Source organism: Cucumis melo, chromosome 12, assembly GCF_025177605.1.
Source record: "Cucumis melo cultivar AY chromosome 12, USDA_Cmelo_AY_1.0, whole genome shotgun sequence".
Classification (NCBI taxonomy): domain Eukaryota; kingdom Viridiplantae; phylum Streptophyta; class Magnoliopsida; order Cucurbitales; family Cucurbitaceae; genus Cucumis; species Cucumis melo.
This window is the reverse complement of record NC_066868.1, coordinates 5,112,606-5,124,030: the sequence shown is the minus strand read 5'-3', so window position 1 is coordinate 5,124,030 and position 11,425 is coordinate 5,112,606.

Genomic DNA, 11,425 nt, shown 5'->3' with positions numbered 1-11,425 from the left:
TTAGGGTTTCCCATTGTAAAAATATTCCTTATCTTCATTTGTTAGAATATAGAAAATCAAAGAAATATTTTCACAACAAAATCCCACATCTCAGCTTTTCTATCTGATACCTTTGACAACCACTAAGGTGGAGATTTTGACAATGGTGATAGCGGTTTCAAGGATTGACAACAACTCTGTGGCTGTGTAATAACCCGAACTTTTTAGCTAAGCTAAAGTCATTAATAAAGAAAATCACAATTTAAACTTTCTTGAAAAGAGGAAAACTAAAATTTTTATAAAATTAATATCAATAAATGTTTGAAAGACATAAAGTTTATAAAATCAATAAAAATAATTTAAAAACATGACCCGCGAGTTCTAACAATTCTTAAAATAAAATAAAGTTAAATAAATAGGATAAAAATTAATTTTAAAATGTCTAAACACAAAATACTAAAAAACTGATACATAGACGTGGAAGCAAAACTGAGTCCCCATATGACATGTCAAATAACCCTTTCTTTCGCTTGTCAACTTTCCAGATTCTATACCTTTGCCTGAAATATTAAACAAAAGAATAAGTATATAAAAAATATACCTAGTAAGAGACCCACTTCTAGTCCGTTAGGTGATCTATTAACTTCTAGGTAGGAACATAATAATAGTGTCGTGTGTCCAATTGAGTACACATGAACGAGTGAGATCGTACGAACACCCTTAATCGTGCGAGTGATCTCGTAGGAACACCTCTAGTCGTGCGAGTGATCATAGGTACACACTAAGCGAGTGAGACCGTACGAACACCCCTAATCATGTGAGTGACCCATAGGAACACCCTTGATTATGCGAGTGATCATAGGTACACACTCCTAAACATGTCTATGATACGTAAGTACACCCCTAATCGTGTCCCATCGAAACACCCCTAGTCGTGCGAGTGACCTTGTATACACAGTATAACTAATTCTTAACCGTGCATGTGATCCATAAGTACACCCCAAATCATGCGAGTGGTCTTGTAGGAATTCCCCTAGTCGTGCAAGTGACCTTATAGATAGAAACACAATATAGGTGGGGGAAAAAGCTTCACAGACAAAGTTAACAGATACATTCACCATAGTCCAAAAGCAAGTAAAAATCATCATAACATTACATGAATCATCAATCATAATAGTCCATAAAGCATGAAATTCGTAATCATGCTTAATCATCATGTAACATCAATCAACAACCAGAACATCTCATTACGTATTTTCAGCTACTATCAATGCATAATCACAAGATACATGTAACTCTAAGTTAATTCGAAGGTTTGGTAATAGAATCTCTTACCTGAGAGATTAGCCAAACAAAATACTCTCCAACAACAATAGAAATTCTCCAAGTTATTCTTACACCACTACTAAACATGTTGAGATCAATCGACATTTCATCAAAGAAATACTTGACAATGGGAGAATATGCATTATGCATCCCTTCGAGCCAACAGGTTGTTGATGTTCTCACCAATGGACTTCTCATACTAAACTTTGACTTTTGTGTTAGCAAGTTGTGCCTCATTATGATATTTATGTCCCAACTTGAGAGGGAGCGTTAGATTTTGTGGGTTTGGTCCTTAAGGTATTTATGGAAAAATTATTTACGAAGAGTTTACCATAAATCAGTTTTTTCTTTTCTTATGCCCTTGTGTATTCTATTTAATCTCCCTCAATGTACCTTTGTAATTTATCAGAAAATAATAAGAACAAAACATCGTCGTTTTTCTCCAGATACAAGGGTTTCTACGTAAATCGGTGTGTTCTTTGTCTCTACTTTCAATATTTACCATATAAGTGAGTGTCATCTATCTGAATAACCAACCAACATGTGTTGAAGGCTTCTATACAAGGATCAAATGGCCAAAATATATAAGTGAGAATGACATGTCCTTCAATTTGTGTGTCATGTACTCTTCATTCCACGCATCTTTCAGGATTAGTATGCTTAGCCATATACATCCACTTAGATAAAAGTTTATATGATTTGTCCTAGTCATCAAACATTTTGGCCATCGCTTTTCTTTTACCATCTCATGCTTTGTGATAGAGAACATGATATCCAAATTTTGTTTTGATGTTGGACTATAGTTGTGCGATCTTGATCGATAATTTTTTTATTTACGACATCACAAAACTCTTGGGCAATCATTGAAGAATCCAATTGTACATGACTCTAACTGAGTTCAAAATGAAAACACATGTGCTGCTAAGGTAATTTAGTAATCTCAAACATTCCCTGTGATTTTTTCTTCGATGCACGAATTAAGCTTTCACGTGCAGCCTTCTACCCACTAAGCATTGAATTGCTCAGATAGTCGGTTGTTGATTCCACTACCTCATATGATGCGTGATTCTTAATGACAAAACATTTTACCATATGTTGAAGTGTTTCTTTATCTTGACATATATTCCCTTGTGCAGTTCTGAATTGTCAATAATATCACGAGAATTTAGTTTAAATTACTAAAAACACATAAAAAAATATTAAGTACAGTTTACCTATGTGACAATTTTCTTCGTTCTTTATGTCTCGATCTACAAAATTTAGGAGTAGTAGTATTATAATATTAATAAAATCTATAATTAAACAAAATATATATTAAATATATTGTATAAATATTTTCAAAAGTTGAATATGTTGATAAATATTTTCTAAGCTAACAATATCTATCCAAATTTCTCCAAATAAGATCTATAATTAAAACAAAATATAAATTGCATATATTTTTATAATATTTTCAAAAGTTCAATATTTCGATAAATATTTTCTAAACTAACAATATCTATCCAAATTTCTCTAAATAAAATCTATAATTAAAACAAAATATAAATTCAATATATTTTTATAAATATTTTCAAAAGTTTAATATTTTGCTAAATATTTTCTGAAATAATAATATCTATCCAAATTTCTCCAAATAAAATCTATAATTAAAACAAAATATACATTTAATATATTTTTGTAAATATTTTCATAAGTTCAATATTTGATACATATTTTCTAAACTAACAATATCTATCCAAATTTCTCTAAATAGGAGGTTTTATTTAGGAATTAAAGGGGAGGGAAAGGAACCAAGGGAAGCGAATCAAAATTGAGAATGAATGAGAATGAGCAAAGGTTGGCAGCTGATATCCCTACCTTGAGAGGTTCCCAGCTGCTGAAAAGAGAAAACGATAGAAGCCGCAAAGAAGAGATTAAGAGTAGAAGGGAAATGAGCGAAGCAACCAACTATGTTATTTGTTGTTCTTCACGTCCTATGACTGAAGGAGAAGATTTAAAGAGGGAAAGGACGGAGCTTGAAGACCCGACCTTCTACATGCAAGAGAAGAGGACAGGTGTACACCTGTCCTCCTTTGATGGGTCTCTTCATTGGCAGCTGGGTAAGCGTTCACGGGTCACCGATAGCTGAGCAGGTGTTCACGAGTTTGGTTCCCGTGATTTCTTCTTTTTCTTCTTTGTCTAGTTTTGAAAACTAGACATAACTTCTTTTTTATTTTTATTTTTTTAATATAGGTTAGGTGTTCAACACCCAACCTATTAAAATGTACAATATTTTTATAAATATTTCCAAAACTACAACAAACTTCTAAATATTTTTTTTTTCTATTTACTATATATAAATAAAACCTCCCAACAACAATGCGTTGGAAATGAACTGCAACAGTGCATTGGAGGCTGTAGTTAGACGTCAAAAATAGGACGCCTAGAAAGAACGTTGGATGCAGTGAGATAGACATTTAGTGTAAACTATGTCTGGATGGGCGTTTGGATCCATCGCCTAGAGTACATCGCTTAAGATATGAGTCTAAAACTTGCAAAATTAAACTGTTGAAATGAAATGCTGAGTTGCAGATCACGAGCTGTCTTTAAGACATTTCGTGGCTTTGCTTGTAGTGTAAACATATCTGATAATGTCATTGCGTTCTCAAAATAAAACAACTAAAACTTGCGAATGATTTTGCTCATAATAAAAATAGAGAGAAAAAAGATGGCGACAATTTTTTTGTGAAAAATGTACCTTTTAATATCTTTGAAAAGAGTAGTGGAAGAACTATAGATGATGCTTTTGTAATGCCTCAATGGCCACCTAGCCGCAACACATTTCATAACGCTTCAGCGGACGCGTGCTTCATAATGCCTCATTGATCACAATCTCAACGGATAAAATTTAAATGAAAGAATGTTTTTATTTAAATAAAAAATGAACTTGTTTTAATTGAAAATAAAATCGTTGACCATTTGATATTAAGGTAAAAACAAATTTTTAATAAAAAAAATAATATCATTCCTCACCTCACCAAACTAAAGTGGAGTGTGTGGGATATCAACAAATCCACATTTGTCTATGTCCTCACTTCTTTGAGGTCCAAACCCACAACATGACAAGGAAGAGATCAGAATACTTGTGAATAATTTTTCTCGAAATCAAAATAAAAAGAGGGATGTGAAAAATGTATTTTCTAATGTCTTTAAAAAGAGCAGTAGAGAGATTATAGATGGACTAGTAATCAAACAATCACAATAAATATTGAAATTTTAATTTAATGTAAATTGTAAAATAAAAAAAAAATTTCTTTTCATTTTCATGATTCAACATTTTCTTAATTTGAATATTTAATTCGAATAAAAAAAATATTTTTTACTTTTCTTTAAATTTCGATATCTCAAACCTTTTTTTTTATCTATAGTTCTTTTTTCTAATTTTGGTTGGTACAATTTTATAGTTATTTCAAATTTAAATTTAAACCAAAATATTGTTTTTCTAGCCTTAAAATCTTATTGTTATTTACAGATTTAGCATTTGTTTTTCTTTAACTTCAAACTTTATTGAAAAAGAAAAACGGTTCTTTACCAATATGATAAACCCTAAAATTAAATATTATTACTTGCAACAATGGGTATTTACAACAAAATTTAAAAAAAAATACAATCACTAAATTGAACGTGTTTTGCGTACATTTATATTTACACAATTGTAAACTTTTTGTTTTGGAAAAATACATTATAAGCCACTAACGGACATATATAGACATAAGAATAAAATAGGAATTTAAAGATGAAAAGGTAGACTTTATATAGACATAAGAATAAAATAGAATTTTATTTAATTAGTATATAGATATTTATATTTATAGATTTATAGTTATGAAAGGAATATTTTTTAATGTTAAAAAAAATCATTTGACGTAAATATTAAAAAGAAAATTAAATAAAAAAATATTTCAATCGCTTAATGCAAGGGTGTAGATATATCTTTAGGGTATTTTAAAAAATATGACAAATCGACAAAATATTTACACTAACAATTTTAAAAATGGAAAAAACCTATAGACTCACAATGAAAAATACCAAAAATGTCCCGTCAACAAGGTGCGTAATATATTTGGTACACGGTTGCTTAGATTTGGCTATTGTTTAGTACATAATTGTTTAGATTTATTCATTTAGATTTGGATAGCCAAATGTAAACAATTTGTTTACTCAATTCTACGTTTAATTTGGTTACACGATCGTTTAATTAATTGAGTTATACGATCGTTTAGATTTGGTCGTTTAGATTTGGCTATACGATTATTTAAATTTGGTGACACGATCGTTTAGGTAAAGAAAAAAAGGAAAAGAAGAAAGATGATGCATGCAACAGAAAAAAAAAGATAATAGAAGAAATCAGATTTAGTTACTTAAATCTAAACTACTTAAAAAAGAGGAGGAAAAGAAGAAAGATGGAAAGAAATCGCAGCAGAAAAAAAATAAAGGAAGAAAGATGATAAAAAAATCGAAGAAGAAAGATGGAAGGATAAACCTGAAGGGTGTGTTTGGGCCTCGGGTATGGGGGGAAAAGGAAAAGAAATTTGGGTTAAACCTTGTTTGGAAAAGAAATTCCTCTATATTGTCCTACACTTCAGCCGCCGACTGCCTCTTTTAACCCTACTCTTTTTCAGTCGATTTCCTTCGATTTTCCTGTGTTTTCCGTTCCCTTTTCCTCGCATTATCTTCGATTATCTCCATTTTACCTATCTCTTCTCCCTTCTGCTTCAAGTTGATTTACATTTTGCTCGTATTTATACTCTTTCACCGATCTGTTTGTGACCTCCAAAATGTCTTTCATCCTCTCATCCTCTCCCCGAAACAATTTGTTTGTGTTCCATTATTTTGCCCTAATCTCCCCGAAATGCCTCTCACCCTCTCTATTTTGCGTTTCTTTAATCGGTTGCAACGAACGTTCGTGACCTCCGAAACGCTTTTCATCCTCTCTATTTTTCGTTTCGTTGATCGGTTGCCACGAACATGCGTGACCTCCGAAACGCTTCTCATCCTCTCTCCATTTTTTCATACTATTTCGTCCATCGAACAACCCTTGTCGCTCCCCACTCTTGCCGGTCGTATAACCAGTTTACTGCACTTTTTTTTAACCGAACGGGTATGTTGTCATTGATTCTACACTAAATCGAGGAAAGGAACTCGAGTAGGGGCATGGGAGCATGGCAGGGGTTATCGGTGTGCACCAAAGGTATGACGTGCCTATGATGAGAATTGTGGTGGTGGTTCTGATTTGATTTTTTCATGTTTCTTCTTATTTTCGGTCGATTATGCACTCCTTTGTTCTTCATATTGCCAATGATGAGTTCAATCATATATTAACGATTCTGTTCATTTTTTTTTAATCTTCGTTTGTCAACTTCTTTAACCATCATTCGTCTTTGTTGTTGATGTTCATATGTGATCAATTGTGGAACATCCCTCTTTGTTCTTCATATTCGTTTCTGAACTTGTTTAATGATCATGACTCTCTGTTCTTGACATCCATATGTGATCCAATTTTCTTTTTGCTTCCTCTGTGATCATTTATGTTGGAACTTTGGATTTCTTTTACAACTTGTTAAATTTCAATTGTTCATAACATTTGTTTGCTCTAATTGCTTTCCATTACGTTTGCCACTTTAGCCACTGTTTTCACTACTTTACAATTGAATCATTTTTAATCCAACTTTTAAAATCACACTTGTTTGTTTTTACAATTGCCACTTTTGCTATGTTCTTCAAATTTCCCCTACTTATTTGTTTTTTACAAAACAAATCTGGTTGTTGTAGTTTGATTTCTCCCTATGGCCTTTTTTTGTTGTTGTAGTCTGTTTTCTCCCTATGGTTTTTTCCCTTTGCGCACTGTGTTCTCACACTCCCGATAGTTTTCTGAACATGTTGATCTCTATTTTACGTCTCTCGTTGGTTGTTTGTGTTTTACATTTGATGTTATCGAGTCCACCGCACTAAATTCTACTGCAAATGCGTTCTCTTGAACGTCTTTGAGGGAATTTATTAACTCTAAGGCAACTTCCTTCCCCATATATTATGTACTAACACATTTATTTTTTGGTACGGTTCCATGGATTTGTAAGCTTTCGTTTCTTTTTAAGGTATGTTTCATACACGTTTTTTCGTTTATTTTTTACAATACATAATCTTTACGGCCACGCATATGTAATGACAATGTCGTTTCTTGTGTAAGTCTTCAGGTTGTCGTACTTAAAGCATTCGTAAACGAGATACAACGACTTTAAACCTCATTCATTTATGAAGTTGATGTATATGTCGTGTACTTAATTATTTTTGTAATGAATTCTTTTCTTTCTTTATTATTCATTTATGTTTCTTGTATCAAACGCTTCGCATTATAGGTTATAAATCGTACTTTTCTTAGTATGTTAAGTGATAGTATTCTTTATTCATTTCTTTCCATACTATATTTGCCACTGCCCGTACGTATAAATAGCATATTCATTACTAGCTACTGTTTTGAAATTAACTACTGTCACATGTACCCATTACGACTAAAAACGTAATAACGTAACAAATTTAAAATTACATCAAACTTAATTAACATTATTATTTAAGAAAAGTTGATTGTATATGTAGATGAATAATAATAACACAGTGAGCTATAGATAAGAAAATTGACATTATTATTTCAACAATATTATTGAGACATTGATGTATGTAACTTGGGTGGTATTAAGTAAATGATAGTTTGGGTCGTATTAAGTCTACTGAGGACCAATGTTAAAATATATTATTTTCTTTTTTACAAATAATTTGGGTGGTATTAAGTAATGTTAAATGCTAATAAAATTCAAATAAATTTTTGGAACTAACTTTATTTTATGTAATATGTAGTGGGTTAGAAAATTATTACCTCCCTAGTTAATTTACAAACAAATATTTAAAAACATATTTTGAGGTCATTTACAAACTCCCCTCGTTACTTTAAACATATTTTAAAACATATTTTACAACATGCACTGGTTAATTATAAACATATTTTACAACATGTACTGGTTAATTTATAAACAAATGATCAATGCAACATATTGTCAACATTACGCTAACAGCATTTGAATGTAACGCGTTCTTAGAATTCTTTTTTAGCAGGTCGTAAATATAGTATTTGTAATGGACAAACACGAATTTGTGTCGCTTCTTTTTTACAATATTTCTAAATTGCGTACACGTGGAAATAATTTGTGAAAATGCACTAATGAATTTACGAATTTACGAATTAATTTTGACTAACATAACGTAAGAGAAGAAACAAAATTATTAAATGGGATTCAATATAACTATTTTATAAAACAAATATTTTGTTACTCACAGGGTACGTAAAAAAAAAAATTTCAAAACGTATATCCAGAAATATGTTTAGGTTATTCTAATTACATAATTGAATATTGATCGTTAAAAAAATATTAAATTATATATTTTTTATTGTTATATTAACATTCTTTATTTTAAAAAAAAAATCATAAATCCAGTTAACGTAATCTTTGCCCCAAACAAGTTTTATAATAATACTACATTTATAACTCTTCCTCCAAACACAATTTATAATAATACTACAATAATAATCCTTCCTCCAAACACATATTATAATAATACTACAATAATAATCCTTTCCCCAAACACATATTATTATAACACTACTATAATAATCCCTTTCCCAAACACATACTATCATAACACTATACTTCATATTTTTTTCCCCCAAACACATATTATAATAACACTACCAATAATAACTTTTCTCCCAAACACATATTATCATAATCCTTTTCCTCCATAACTCTTTCCATCCCCCAAACACACCCGAAATATTTAAAAAATTGCTAACTTTATAGGTTTTGTTACACGAATCATAAATATTTTAGTAGTTTGTTATATTTATGAAAAAATTTCTATTATCTTTTTTAAAGTACAAATTTATTGTAATAAATAGCTGATTTACAAATTATTTAAAACATTAAATAAAACCAACAAAATTAACATGATTTAAATAATGACTTTTAATTTAGGGGTCTTTTTACAAATAGAACAAAGTTGCAAAATATTTACACTACATAAAACAATTTCGAAAACGGAAAAAGCTCACAGACATACTAGGTAAAATACCAAAAGTACCCTGTCAACAATGCGCGCATAATATATTTGGTACAACAACGCGCGTAATATATTTGGTACACGATTGTTAAACAATTTGGTTATTGTTTCGTACACAATCGTTTAGATTTGGTCATTTAATTTGACAATTATTTTTTAAATTCTATCGTTTAATTTGATTACATGATCGTTTAATTTGGTTATGTTTAAAATTTGTTATACGATCGTTTAGATTTGGGTAGGCAAATCATTTTTCTTTTGGTACACGATCGTTTCTTTTGGCTAAATGAATTTTTTTAATTTTTTTTGTACACGATCGTTTACTTTTTTTTTTACACAATCGTTTAGATTTGTTTACACAATCGTTTATTTTTTCAAAATTCTTTAATGCACGATCATTTAGATTTTGCTTAAACAATTTTTTTAATTCTTTTGGTACACGATCCTTTAGATTTGATTGAACGAATATTTTCAAGATTCTTTTGGTACACGATCATTTAGATTTGGCTAAACGATCTTTTTTAATTCTTTTGGTACACAATAGTTTATTTTTTTACACGATCGTTTAGATTTGTCTATACGATCATTTATTTTTTCAAGATTCTTTAGTACACGATCGTTTAAATTTGGATATACGATTTTTTTAATTCTTTTGGTACACGACCGTTTAGATTTATCTACACAATGGTTTGTTTTTTTACACGATTGTTTACTTTTTTATACGATCGTTTACATTTGGCTACTCCAATCTAAATGATTTTTTCAAGATTCTTTATAAACGATCTTTTAAATTATGCTATTTTTTATACACGATAATTTAGATTTGGTTACCCAAATTTAAATGTCGTAAAAAAGAAAAAAGAAAATAAGAAAGACGATGGAATGAAATCGCAAAGGAAAAAAAAAAGATGATAGAAAGAAATGACAACAGAAAAAAAAGAAGAAAAGAAGAAAGACGATGAAAAGAAATCGTAGTGAAAAAAAAAGAATAGGAAAAGAAGAAAGACGATGAAAAAATTGCAGCGAGGAGGAAGACAATGAAAGAAATCGCAGCAAGGAGGAGAGAAAGACGGAATGACAAACTTGGAATATTTAAAAAATGGCTAATTTTATAGGCCGTAAATAGTTTGGTGTTTTGTTACCTTGATGAAAATTTTCCTTTAATTTAAAGAAAAGATGTCTAATCTCCTAGACCGAAAAGACCTTATAACCCCATTCTCTATGCCAACTTAAATTTATTCTATGGTTCATGAATTCAAATAGGGCCAAAAAATAATGTTAGCATTTTTCATCATATCAGAAAAATCCTAGAGGCTAACCTTTTCTTTTGTCCAAATAAACAATCCAATAACAACGGTTTTGTTTGTGTTTTCTTCAAAATCAAACTCTCGTCAAATTTCGTCATAAGAAAATTAAAATGTAGGTTTATTGAGACTTCTTCATCTTCAAATTTCTTAAGATTTTAAAATAATTTTGTAAATGTTCTCGTTATATGAATAAAATTTCATGACGTGTGAGATGTAGGATTTAAGGGGAATTGAATGGTTTTTGGGTCATTAGGTGTATGAAATTTATTGAATAGAACTATAGGCATGTATAGAAAAAACAAGAGGCAAAATGGGAAGTGGAAAGTTATCCACTAATACCCTCATTTAATATAATGTTAGAGATAGAGATAGATATGATGCGTTTATAGGATCTCAATAGTCACCTAGCCGCAAAAAGTTTTGTAATGCTTCAACGAACGATGAATTACGTAATGCATCATCTTCAACTAATAAAATTTAAATGAATAAATGTTTTTATTTAAATAAAAAACGAATTTATGTTAATCGAAAACAAAAACCATTGTCCATAAGGTAACCATATGCGTTGGAGATACGAACAAATACATGGTTGTCTAATTCCTCGTGCCCATAGGAGAGAGGTTTCATATTGTAATTAGGCAATATGGAAGTTTTAACTTGAAATA